Genomic DNA, 12,500 nt, shown 5'->3' on the forward strand with positions numbered 1-12,500 from the left:
GAGCAGGAGGAGGAGGAAGAGTAGGAGGAGGAGGAGGAGGAAGCGGAAAGTGAAAAGATTTGAGAGATAGTTCTCTGTTCTTTGACCCTTTTACTCGACATGTGGTCATTTGATCGTTAATAGAATAATAATAATAATAATAATAATATTGATTAAAGCAGCTGAGGCTGAGGAACCAGCTGATCAGGTCCGACCTCTGACCTCTGACCTTCGACCACCACGTGACTGTACCACAAACTAAATCAACAGGAAGAGACGGCGCAGTCGGAGCTCAGCTGGAGGGGGGGGCGGGAGGGGGGGGGAGGGGGGGGGCAAAGTGGGGTAAGAGAAGTAGGCTATGCCCCCCCCCCTCTCTCTCTCTCTCTCTCGCACGCTCCTGGAACTGGGTCAAACTGGAGGTTTGTCCTTCAGACGAGGCCGAGCAGGAAGTTCAAGGTCGTTCTCGGTCACGTCTTGAAAGGAAAGTGAGGACGACACGGGGGGGAGGAGCCTCGAGCGGCGTGACACCTCCGACCTGCTGCGGCGTGAGAGCAACACAAACCACCGCTCAGGACGGGACGACAACAGAGAGGCGAACTGCAAATCAACTCTGTGAACGCCACCGTCATCTTTCTAGGCAACGGGAGAGGGGGGGGGGGGGTGGGGGGTGTAACATGAGTCAGCTCCTTTTGAAGCAGCAGATTTACAGGCTCAAGCAAGAAGGTCGAATCGTGAGCAGGTCTTAAAAAGTCTTAAAAAACGAATTCAGGCTCAGGTACAACATTCGTTTTGTTTCTTCAAAGCTTTAACATCCAGCGGAGCTTTTATTTTGAAAAGCCGTGAACTTGGTCCGTTGCTTAACAGAGCTCTGAAATAGCCGACGTGTAAAGTATGAAAGAATACTGCTCTTCAGCTATAAAAGGTTTATTATCCTACAGCAGGGGTTTTCAACACAAAATCTGTGTAAAAACGGTTGATTCTCAGTGCTTAAGAATTGAAAACAAAATTAAAATGCAGTTTGTAGTTGTACTGCATCTCAGAACCATATGTACGTCAATATATAACGTTCATGATTTAAATGTACAGACATGTAGGTGACATGTTGAGAGAACGTTAAAGTAACGCTGATTAATAACAATCAACATAAACTGGGGCTACAACTGAAGAGGGAAGACGACAAAGTAATGATAATTATACAATATAACACAAACAATTGAGGCCTACTTAACCTCATGATCACCAGCACCTTTATATTATTTTAGACATATTTTTCTTATTTTAGTTATTTTTCACAATATTCAAGAGTAATCTGGAAATGTGTTGAAATATCACAGCTGTCCATCAACCTGCTTCCTTCTATGTTTTCATAACAAAGGCTCACGTCTGGGACCAGGAAGCTAGGCCACTCCCACTGGAGCCTGCAGCTAAACCTGGCCTGGCCCAGCTGGCCGTTTGAACCGCTCACATCCAAAACAAGCCCCCCCGGCACAAAGCAATCTGCCAGCACCTCCCAAAGGAGACTAAGCGCCGGGCCGGGCGGGGGGGGGGGGGGTGGCTGCATTAGTTTGAGACACAAATGAAGAGTAGAGAAGAAGAGAGACGTCTGTAGATTGAAACAAGTAAAACCTGTTTGGCAGGAACCAGATTCAGCAGCTCTCTGATTTACTGTATAATGTGCCAAAGACATTATGGTTACGCCTTCAGCTGCGGAATTACAGCAAAACCATATCCAGCTAACCCACGTGCAGCAGGTGTGTGTTAACATTCACACGGCGCAGGACACACACACGCACACACACACACACACACACACACACACACACACACACACACACACACACACACACACACACACACACACACACACACACACACACACACACACACACACACACACACACACACACACACACACACACACACACACACACACACACACACACTGTAGTGTGCAGGACTAGTCAGGTAAGTTTCCATGATATTACTGGGGAAAATATATTAGCATGCTGATTGAGGATTGTTCATCTGTTCATCTAGACTATTTCCATTCATTTATCCATCAATTGTAAAATATGTTTACAGACGATTCCAATAGTTTGGCTAACTATTTATATCTCTGGCATTGCATTAGTGTTTTTCTACAATCTTTTTTCTCATCTTATTCTACAGAACAATGCCACGTGCACTCTCTCATGTGTGGAGACATTTCACCTCATCCAATGTAGAAGGAAAGGCTGTGTACATTTACAAATACTGTGCAAAGACCTATGTTAAGAATGACACAACGATGCAGAAGCATATAGTCAAGTGCCCAAAGTTTCCTCAGGGCTCAAATCAGCCTATGACACAACAAAATGTTTATATTTATGTCTGTATATGACAAGGTAAATACAGTTAGTATAAATTACCCACAACATTTCCAGTTAATTCCCGTTAATTCCCGTTTATTCCCATGGAAAGTTTCCCACTTTGAATATTCCCCGGAATTCTGCAACCCTAGTTACAGCCACTTCTCTGCATCGATAAATGAAGAAGAAAACAGGCCTGAAAATTCCTGCTTTGGTCCAAAAACGTTTCAAAATCAAGATTCAAGGCTTCAAGAAAAACCGGAGAGAAGACGGTCGGTGCAGTTTCACATTCTCTCCACCAGGCTCCACTTACCTGTCAATGACTCCCTGTGTTTCACTTCTGGAGGCCTTAGACAAGCATGGGGCATCCCAGGAGCTCAGACCGGGGAACAGATCTTCTTTCTTTCCTCCTCGTCTCCCTCTCTCTCTCTCTCTCTCTCTCTCTCTCTCTGTGTGTGTTCTCCCAGACTGAGGAGACAAAAAGCAAGAAGACATGCATCATGTTGTTGAATCAGCAGACGAGACGCAGCGAGACTGCAGAGAGCTGGAAAACCTGAAATGTAACAAGTGTGTTTATGGAAGTCAGCGAAAAAGAGGAAAATCTGAGTCACGGCGGCGAAAAGCTTCACTACAGAACGAATGAGACTCGGGGATTTTCCATGTCAACAAGAGAGAGGGCCGAACACAAAACCAGTAACCATCACATGTTGTTCAGACTGTTGATAACACAGGTTTGGGATTCATTTGAGGTAGAGAAGAGGGAGAGAAGAGGGAGAGAAGAGGGAGAGAAGAGTGAGAAAAGAGGGAGAGAAGAGGGAGAAAAGAGGGAGAGAAGAGGGAGAGATTTAAACTGTTGATAACACGGGTTTTGGATTAATTTGAGGTAGAGAAGAGGGAGAGAAGAGGGAGAGAAGAGGGAGAGAAGAGGGAGACCATAGGGAGAGAAGAGGGAGAAAAGAGGGAGAGAAGAGGGAGAGCAGGAGGAGAGGGAGAGAAGAGGGAGAGAAGAGGGAGAGAAGAGGGAGAGCAGGAGGAGTGAGGAGAGGGAGAGAAGAGGGAGATAAGAGGGAGAAAAGAGGGAGAAAAGAGGGAGAGAATAGGGAGAGATTTAAACTGTTGATAACACAGGTTTTGGATTAATTTGAGGTAGAGAAGAGGGAGAGAAGAGGGAGAGAAGAGGGAGAAAAGAGGGAGAGAAGAGGGAGAGAAGAGGGAGATAAGAGTGAGGGAAAAGGGAGAGAATAGGGAGAGATTTAAACTGTTGATAACACAGGTTTTGGATTAATTTGATCTCAATGTCTAAAAATAGACGGATCAGTGCAGAGAAGTGAAGTCATTATTTCAGTCCGACCATCCAGTTGTAATCGGGTGGATGACATGACGCATGATTTTTCTGTAATTAAGTGTGAATGTTTATTTAGATGCATTTAACCACTTTAACAACACATGGATTTGATGCATATTATGTTACTTTGTTTTAAACTTATGATTTTGAATGAAATATCTGTTATGTTTTGATTATATTTTAAGGTGAATACGCAAAATGTCCTGCGGTGTGACCGTAACATGGCTGAAGCATTAAACTTACATATTAACAAAATAAACCAGAAATATCTGGAGCAGGTAATAACTGCCTTGGCATTATATTGTATATATTGACTTTATTAATATTAGGTTTTAATATGCACAAAACTAGTATATTAGTATTTACAACAAAATAACTTTCGTAACACAAATGCTGTCCTGTGGCGTGACATGGAAAATCAGATTTTTGAAACGGCAGTTACATGGACAACTATAGGGGTCCTTAGTTTATCCCACTACCAGGAAGCCCCCCAGATGTTGGAATGTACTGTGTATGTTGAAACGTGACTGTTAACCTCTGATTAATTTCATAAATTTCACTCTTTCTGTCAGACAATGAATGTGTCATTTTTCGAATGTCCTTTTTTTTTAAATTTAATTAAACATATTAAGGTTAAACTGTGTTATTATTCAGTTAGCATAATAGCTAAGGTCAGTCTTGTATAGCAATGACTCACAAGGATGAAAATGTCCTGCGGTGTGGTTATACAAAAAATCCACGGAACACTAGCAGTTTAAAAAAATTCAGCATTTGAACATTATAATTTCATACAACTGTAATCCTCATTAGAACTTTATTAAAAAAATACTGTTTCACCCTTATTTGTCTACTAACCAATTACAAAACAATACTTTTTGATATATTTTATATGATCGTGTTTTCTGCAGACAGCATCATGTCAGTAAGAAAGAAGAACTGACGCTAACAGAAGAAGAAATGCCGCTGGACACTGAATAACCCCCCCCCCCCCAAAAAAAATAACTGGTGAAACATAAACTGAGGGTGAAGTTAGTCGGTTTAACGTGCTGTTTGATCAGCAGGATGTTTGCTTCCAGTAACGTCTCCAACTGCCTGCAGGGCAACGACAACTGCTACAGCTTTACTTCCAGCTGAGCAAACCTGCCGCCCCCCCACCCTGTGAATGTTACAGACGGATGGAGGTGGAGTCGAGACTGAGGCGTCCCACATGTGATGCAGCTCCGTCCACACGGCTCTAAAACAGCTGAGTTCTGCTGCACCGTGACGGAGCCAAACCAGAGAGAAGACTCCGAGGCCTGTGAGGTAACAACTTAAGAGTTGTTGGTAGGGTTGCAAAATTCCGGGACTATTCAAAGTTGGAGACTTTCCATGGGAATATACGGGAATTAACGGGAATATACGGGAATTAACGGGAATTAACGGGAATAAACTGGAAATGTTGTGGGTAATTTATACTAACTGTATTTACCTTGTCATATACAGACACAAATATAAACATTTTGTTGTGTCATAGGCTGATTTGAGCCCTGAGGAAACTTTGGGCACTTGACTATATGCTTCTGCATTGTTGTGTCATTCTTAACATAGGTCTTTGCACAGTATTTGCAAATGTACACAGCCTTTCCTTCTACATTGGATGGGGTGAAATGTCTCCACACATGAGAGAGTGCACGTGGCATTGTTCTGTAGAATAAGATGAGAAAAAAGTTTGTAAAAAAACACTAATGCAATGCCAGAGATATAAATAGTTAGCCAAACAATTGGAATCGTCTGTAAACATATTTTACAATTGATGGATAAATGAATGGAAATAGTCTAGATGAACAGATGAACAATCCTCAATCAGCATGCTAATATATTTTCCCAGTAATATCATGGAAACTTACCTGACTAGTCCTTCACTCTACAGCAGGCCTCAATAGCCCTGCTGTAGAGTGAAGCATGCTGGGAGTTATCTGTGCATGTGATGGAAGAATGCACAGTGGAGGGTTGAAACTCAACGTTCCATACATCTTTAAAATAGAGTTTTGAATGATGTTTTTATTGCTCAGTGTTTAATTTGCATATTTATTTTTTTTCAAAATTCCCCAAATTCCCGAGCTTAATATTCCGTGGAAAGTTTCCAGAAAGTTTCCGGAAATTTACCGGAAAGTTTCCGCCCCTTTGCAACCCTAGTTGTTGGTTTTAAAAAAGTCAGACAATTGACCTGCGGATCAGAAAGAAGTGTTTACTCAAGAGGCCGCTCCTCTCAACGGCTCCTCCACATCCACCGGGACAATCCTCAGTACAGGAAAGCAAACGGCAGAGGGACGGATACAGAGAGAGGAGCAGAAGAAAAGAGAATAATCTTTACATTATTCATCTGCCGGACCATTGACTGTAAATATAGATGGACGACGTGCAGAAATGAATCAGATTTTGCATCGTGCAGAGTACAGAGGGTTATTTACAGTTCAGGTTCAATGACAGTTTATACCTTTATATCTGACACTGGAGATAAACAGATGACGGATAAGAAGAGAGAACACAGATTAAAGTTTAATCTGTGGGAGGACGACAATCTCCCATCGGACTCTGATAAACAGATGAAGAGAAGCCAGGCAGTTTGGTCAGGGCGACTCAAACGTCTGTATCCAACAAGGAAGAGCATGAAATTTGACAAAATAAGGTAAAAATTACAAATCAAAACTATTATAATTAACATGTGTGAGGGAGATACACTCTATAGCAAGCAGCTCTATGTCCACAATCATAAGTGTGTGCAGTGTTGCATGTTCTGTGGTTTGCAGTAAGTTTACATTAAACAGGATGAGGTGCAGAAATTAAAGTTAGATTCTCATTGGGACGGGCAGTGTAATAAAGGAGAAGTAATGAGGATGAATGAGGTTTTGTAGTGGCCGGGCTTTCAGGCACGCACACACACAGACACACACACACACACACACACACACACACACACAGGACCGGCAGACTATTAAGGAACAGGGTGGCGGCCGGCGTCTTCCTAATCCAAACACTGCCCCCCCCCCCCCACAGCACTTTGGTTTATTGTTGTAATAATCAGCCATGTGCTGAAGGTTTCAGGCAAGTTACCAAACACAATAATACACAACGGGAGCGACACACCCGAAGGAAGGCCGACCAGGAGAGAAGGGAAACAGACGTGTGGACATCACTGTGCTCAGGACATGAGACCAGAAAGACCCAGAAGACTCACTGAAGACATGGAATTCACTTATTAACAGTTGTCAACAATATAAGAAAATAACACAGCCGTATATTTAAAAGGGTAAAAGGGGCCGAGTGGGAACTGGGAAGCGAATCCACTGGGAAAAGAAGCTTTTCTGTCTCAGCCCACATGGAAACCATCACATGAAACAGCACAAACATCTCCGCCTGCTCTCAGACATTCCTCATTCGGACTCATCCAAACCTCAACTCTCCTCCTACGATTCAGAAACCTACGGAGAAATCCCCCTTTCCATTTCCACTGTCACCAGTTAGTGAGTGTTGGAGGACAAGGAGGAAACGAGAAGGATGAAGAGCTGCTTTAACAAGTAGTGCACAAAAATAAGATTAATCCACTTTACTCCATGATCAGAGCAGAAACAATTCTTATTTGTTTTGTTTGTAGTTACAGTTTGCTCCGAATCATCAATTTGGATTTGTTATTTCTATTTAAATATATATAGTTCATTTTTACTACTGGGGTAAACAATGCTGTCAGTATAATCTAGAGCAGAATTATTATTTTTTAAATATAACGGCTCAAATAGTTAAAATCAGCCAAGATAAATAAAATAAATCAAGACCTAATGAGGACAGAGTCACCAACAGGCCGGCCTGTGTTCTGCTGGGTGTTAACGGAGGGATGGAGGGATGGAGGGATGGAGGGATGGAGGGATGGAGGGAGAGAAGAGGGAGAAAAGAGGGAGAGAAGCGAGAGAGAAGCGAGAGAGAAGAGAGAGAAGAGGGAGAGAAGAGGGAGAGAAGAGGGAGAGAAGAGGGAGAGAAGCAGGAGTGAGGAGAGGGAGAGAAGAGGGAGAGAAGAGGGAGAGAAGAGAGAGAGAAGAGAGAGAGAAGATGGAGAGAAGAGGGAGAGAAGAGGGAGAGAAGCAGGAGTGAGGAGAGGGAGAGAAGAGGGAGAAAAGAGGGAGAGAAGAGAGAGAGAAGAGAGAGAGAAGAGGGAGAGGAGAGGGAGAGAAGAGAGAGAGAAGCAGGAGTGAGGAGAGGGCCGGCCTGTGTTCTGCTGGGTGTGAATGGAGGGATGGAGGGATGGAGGGATGGAGGGATGGTTTGAATACTTCTCATCTCGGCTCTCCACACTCGTTACTTCAGATCCACCCCCCCCCCCCCCTCTGCGTGCGTGAGTCCTTATGCAACCATGTGACGCAGCGAGCGCCGGCCGCTCAGCCCACGCAGCTTCCCCTCCTCACCCTCCTTCCTCCTCACCCTCCTTCCTCCTCACCCTCCTTCCTCCTCACCTCTCCATCACTCCCCCTCCCACCACATGGTCAGCCTGCCACTCACAAGCCTCTTACGTTAATATGGTTTGGCAACTCCTCAGGTCCCTACAGTCGACTTGTGGATATCACAGATTTCTGCTCTTTATTGAGAAGTTGACCTATGACCTCAATCACAAATAAGTCAAGTTTTGGAGGATCTGGGAACCGGTGCATTCCTTCTTACAGAAACCATAACTCATAATCTTATTCTGGAAGGGGAGGCCTGACTGCTTTTTTATTTTATTTTGTTTCATTATTTTTATTTTATACACGCTATTCCCTTGCCTGTCTCCTGTCATCCTGCTGATTGTGTATGTATGTATGTTTGTGTATACATGGATGTATATGTGTATGTATATATATATATATATATGTAAGGATATATATTGCTGTGCTCATTGTTAGTTGGGGTTGGGACTTTTTTTGTTGTTTTGTTTGTTTTGTGGTCTGTTTTGTTTTTCTAATGTTTATTCTATAAAACGGTTAAAAACCATTAAAAGAATATTAAAAAAAATATATATATGGTTTGGCAGAGACGATTTCCTTATTTCTGACTCCTGTCACGCAGGTTTGACGCGTCGGGTTTTATCAGCAAGTGAGTTAAACGGAGAGAAGGGTGTCAAAGGTCAAACAGGAGCGACCTCAGGTACATGCTGAATGAACGACTGATAAAACCATAGAAATAGCCAGGAAGTGACTTTGCTTTCTGCTGATAAACAGCTGAGTGATTCCTGATTTCACCCTCTAACTTTCAGTTATCGTAAACACACATTTGTCCTGTGCAAAGTGTTTTTCTCTCAAACCAGAAACAGTTCTTATTGTTTTTAAATCTGATACAAAACTCAAATCACTGATCTGTGCGTCAGTTTTATGAGTTTTCTCATATTTACTAAATGTGTCCACGCCACCAGTCGGGGAGTGTGAAACAATTACAGCAGCGAGAGGGAAGGAGAGAGTGAGAGGGAAGGAGGTGAAGGTAGAGACGAGAGGGAACGAAGAGGGAGAGAAGACGGAGAGAAGAGGGAGAGAGGGATGTTGTTTATCAAGCTTTTTTTTAGAGCATGCAATCCTCCACAAGTGATGACGCAACACACAACATGGACAAGCTGTGTAAAACACTCTCTGGTGTGTCACCACTTCCACGTCCTCCAGCTCGCTGACGCCAGGTCTGTATCATCCAGCATCACTGGCCCCGCCTCCTCCCAAGCAGAGGAACGCTTTCACCAAATTAAAATACAAGAGTCAGGATCTACACTGAGGCCATAGATGTGCTTTTAAATGCTCATATCAATGTTTATTCATCATAACAGCTGACAGTATTCTACCAGGGTCAAAATATCCCACGTCTCATATGTTTTTTACGAGGATGACCTTATTCGGGTCAAGGTCGTCAGAACATGCTTTTTACATGCTGGTGTCTTATTCAGACTGTTTGGCTTAATCTGGTAAATATGTGGTAACGTGTGTGCGTGTAAAAGTCGACTGGGATTCGACTTTGATTCAAAGTCACGCAACTTTTTGTCAAAGTTTTGGAAAGAAGGAGCAGAATGTGGAACCAGATCAGAGAGATTTGGTTTTAGAAAACAGGAAGTGCTCCGGTGCCTTCGTGGTCGATTTGCATTGAATCGAGGCCACGAGGCAAAGCTCCGGGAGAGGAGGTGATGGGAAACGGCAACTTGGGAGGTTGAAGATGTTTTAAGATTAATGGCCGCTGTGCTCTGCTGCTTCAAATTGGGACAAAGCTAAAATCACATGAGATTTCACCCACAAAGGTGAGTGTGAAGCATGTGTGTGTGTGTGTATGCAGGACTAGTCAGGTAAGTTTCCATGATATTACTGGGGAAAATATATTAGCATGCAGATTGAGGATTGTTCATCTGTTCATCTAGCCTATTTCCATTCATTTATCCATCAAATGTAAAATATGTTTACAGACGATTCCAATTGTTTGGCTAACTATTTATATCTCTGGCATTGCATTAGTGTTTTTTTACAAACTTTTTTCTCATCTTATTCTACAGAACAATGCCACGTGCACTCTCTCATGTGTGGAGACATTTCACCCCATCCAATGTAGAAGGAAAGGCTGTGTACATTTGCAAATACTGTGCAAAGACCTATGTTAAGAATGACACAACGATGCAGAAGCATATAGTCAAGTGCCCAAAGTTTCCTCAGGGCTCAAATCAGCCTATGACACAACAAAATGTTTATATTTATGTCTGTATATGACAAGGTAAATACAGTTAGTATAAATTACCCACAACATTTCCAGTTTATTCCCGTTAATTCCCGTATATTCCTGTTAATTCCCGTACTTTCCCGTTAATTCCCATGGAAAGTTTCCAACTTTGAATATTCCCGGAATTTTGCAACCCTATTTGTGATACATATCCCTAAACTACTTGGTGATCGCAGACGTGACCTGCTCAGGAGGTGAGGACAGACGCTCGGCTCCAGATTAACCAAAGAAGGATCAAACTCCCGGCTCGGGGGTGTGAGGTCGGCGCCGCTCGGCCCCGGCGCCGCTCGCTGCCCTCGGACAGATGTGCCGTCCAGCTGTGTGCTAACCTCGGAGCTGGCTAAGAATACCAAACCAAACCTGTCACAGGCCCCGTGGAAAAAATCTGGATCAAAGCTGGGCAATACTCCAGAATGATAATATGAAATGTGACCAAATAGATGTCTGGGATCTTAGCTATCATAACGCTGTGTTATGTAAACAGATTAAAAGACACCATGTGGAGCGGTTGACCTCAATGTTATGATGACACGTCAACCGAAATCTAATTTCTCACCTTCTCCACTGGGAGGATTCGCTGGCGTTCACTGCAAACTGAATTTGGACATTTGAAAATTCACGATAGGGAAACTACTGTAAATATTTTCTGATGCTTAATAGCTTTAACAATTAACTGGTTAACCCTGACATGTAGACGTAGCCTCACCTCGGCCAAACCCTGCTCTTCAGGTTTGAAGTAAAACAAATCGGAAGCTAAATTTAACTCTCTCTCTTTAAAAGGAGGAGAAGGAAGCCAACTGTGCTGGCTTTGTTTTGTCAACTTACTGTGTTGTGTGGATTCAGCAGCACACAACCCCGGCTTGTTTCTGACACTCCAGCAGATCTTTAACAACCAGCAGTCTGTCCGCTACATGAAATCCCCAATTGAGGTTTTTACTTCAGCACATTTCAAAACATTTAAAACATCGCTACAGAAGTTAAACACGAGGAATTTAAAACCTTCAACTCAAGATGTTTTCCTTCTGTTGTCATTTAGATATTTAATTTAAGGCTTATTTCCCGTCTTGACATTTACATAAGAGATGCAAGTCATTAAGTCAAGATGTTTTCCTTCTCGATAATAACATAATGAGCCTGTAGTCATGAGTCTTTGTTTGAAAACCCCACACAGCCTCTCACAGTGTGTGTTAACCCTCTGGTGGTGGTAGAGCTGTGACACATCACTATCTACAGTACACAACCAGCGACAGGAGACTGACTTCAACACAATGGCACACTGTACGAACCAGACAAAGGCACGAAGCACAACATCAGCACTTCTTCCAACACAATGAGCCGCAGGGAGAACTAAACACAACACAGTCCTCACGCTGCCTGACAGTTCAGAACCGCCCCCTGCTGTGCTCCCACTGTCGTGCTGTCTTCTTAAGTTTCTCTCCACTTCCTCCAGGAGACGCTCGGCTGCAGGGACTTGACCTTCGGTGGAAATAGCTCAAGGGCAAAAACCTCACAGTCGCTCGGCAGAGAGAAAACATTTATCCAGTTCAACTAGAAACCAACAACTGGATAAACACACATTCACGTACACTTTGTGCTTTTTCTACCACAGCACAGGGTTTGTTTTAACCGCCAACACATATTTGACCTTGAGGTTTTCTTTACCTCTCAGACATATTTATCACAAGAAGAGTGAGACGCTGCTGCTTCAGGGTTTGTTCTGATGGTTGTGTTTAATTCTCAAGGCCAGAGGAGCTTTTACACAACGGCAATGTAATAAAAGCTACACTTCTTACCCAGTGGAGTGAAGAAACACAAGGGAATGGACTCAGTTGTCGGTTTATAATGTACAACAAGCAGTCCCACAACTGATTGTCTTCATTACTGATTAATAAATTCAAAAAGACTTTATGAAATGTCAAAACATTGGTTCAAAACCGAGACTACAATCTGTAAATTAGGGACGGGAATCTGCAGGGACCTCCCGATACGATACTATCACGATACTTAGGTGGCGATACGATATGTATTGCGATTCTGTAAGTATTGCGATTCGATATTACGATTTCCTGGGATTTCTTTTG

The 12,500-nt window shown here is 43.1% G+C and overlaps 1 protein-coding gene across 3 annotated transcripts in view; it reads right to left on the reverse strand.

The window, feature by feature from the left end:
- LOC133027647 (leucine zipper putative tumor suppressor 2 homolog) overlaps positions 1-12,500 on the reverse strand; it is a 25,377-nt gene that overhangs the window by 10,000 nt on the left and 2,877 nt on the right. For 2 of the 3 annotated variants that reach the window (XM_061094716.1, XM_061094715.1), the window contains exon 2: positions 2,641-2,795. The exons of the other annotated variant lie outside the window; for it this stretch is intronic. The gene's annotated coding sequence lies outside the window, so the exon portion shown is untranslated. The remainder of the gene's footprint in view (positions 1-2,640; positions 2,796-12,500) is intronic. 3 annotated transcript variants of the gene reach the window in all.

The sequence above is a fragment of the Limanda limanda genome, chromosome 21, assembly GCF_963576545.1.
Source record: "Limanda limanda chromosome 21, fLimLim1.1, whole genome shotgun sequence".
Lineage (NCBI taxonomy): Eukaryota > Metazoa > Chordata > Actinopteri > Pleuronectiformes > Pleuronectidae > Limanda > Limanda limanda.